The sequence below is a fragment of the Phalaenopsis equestris genome, unplaced genomic scaffold (assembly GCF_001263595.1).
Source record: "Phalaenopsis equestris unplaced genomic scaffold, ASM126359v1 Scaffold000552, whole genome shotgun sequence".
NCBI classification, from domain to species: Eukaryota; Viridiplantae; Streptophyta; class Magnoliopsida; order Asparagales; family Orchidaceae; genus Phalaenopsis; species Phalaenopsis equestris.
Genome location: NW_018164992.1, coordinates 51,082 through 52,353, shown reverse-complemented (window position 1 = coordinate 52,353; position 1,272 = coordinate 51,082).

The following is a 1,272-nucleotide window of genomic DNA, read 5'->3' as shown; positions in this document are numbered from 1 at the left end:
GTCTTGCACCCATATATATATATGTGAAAGAGTATATGTGACAATCTACAAGATAATGCAAATGTTAGAGGTTGAATCTCCATAAAAATGTTTTCTACAAATGCAAATTTTCTAATCTGATTTAATAAACTTTAAATCAGTAAAGTTATTGCTATTAAGTTTTTATTATGATATAAAGTTTTTGAAGCTTTTGAGGAAAAAAAAATTCAATTGCATTAAATACATGCAAGTAAAACAAAGAATTTTATTGAGCTTAAAAAGTAAAACAATATTCCTGATAAGAAAGTAAACTGTTAATAGTGCTATCCAAATAATTCTAAGAATATATTTTGTAGAGTATTGATCATTTTCTAAATTATGAACATTTGAAAATGCCGAATGTTGCCGCTTGAGCCCTTTTTATTGGACTACAAATATGGTATGGTGCCCAATTTTCCACTTCTGAGAATGACTAGGCGCCAACAAGCTACTGTCCATACCTGCAACCCCTCTTTGTTGGTAAAAGGAAACCAACAAAGTAGTCAAACAAAGCTACATGAGAGTCTACCTAAAAGTAGATTATACAAGTGCACATCACCATGTGTAGATTCGCATACTTGCATATTAAAGTACTTATAAGTGCACATACTTATACATGATTATTATTGGCCTGTCCTAATGATGGTAACATGTCCTTCATTACTCTCAATCAAGCATCAAACAAAGAAAAATCCTAGCAAAATGAATATTCTAAACTCATTTTACTTGTGACCAAAACAAGTCTTGAATCAAAGTTAGCATCACTACACTAGAACTGCATCAATTTTGTGCCATTTTAATCAATAAAAGCATAAAAAGGCCTTCATATACAATTATTTTTCTGCAGTGTTCTTGTCCCTGTAAATTTGTTTGCATTGTTGCTTTTGGCACTCTGGACAGCTGCTAACAGCCTCCTTCAATTGCTGTCCACCACCTCTGGCATTCCAAGATTGAATGGAAAATTAAGCCCAGAATGCTGACTCCTTGTTGTTCTCCCAAACTCATTACAATATGCCTTTGCAGCAACAAAACCTTCTTAATCCTTCTGAAACTTCTCCATCTGCCCAATGTCCTTCCTCCTCACTCGAACAGCCTTCTCCAATTACCTAATCTCTTCCTCATCTTGAAGATTTCAGTATGTCTTTACAGTATAATCTTCGTCACTCTTTTGTGAAAACCTTCTCCATTTGTCTAATCAATTTCTCTTCATGAATTATCTTCTTCCTTCATCCCATCTCTTACTCCTCGTCTGGC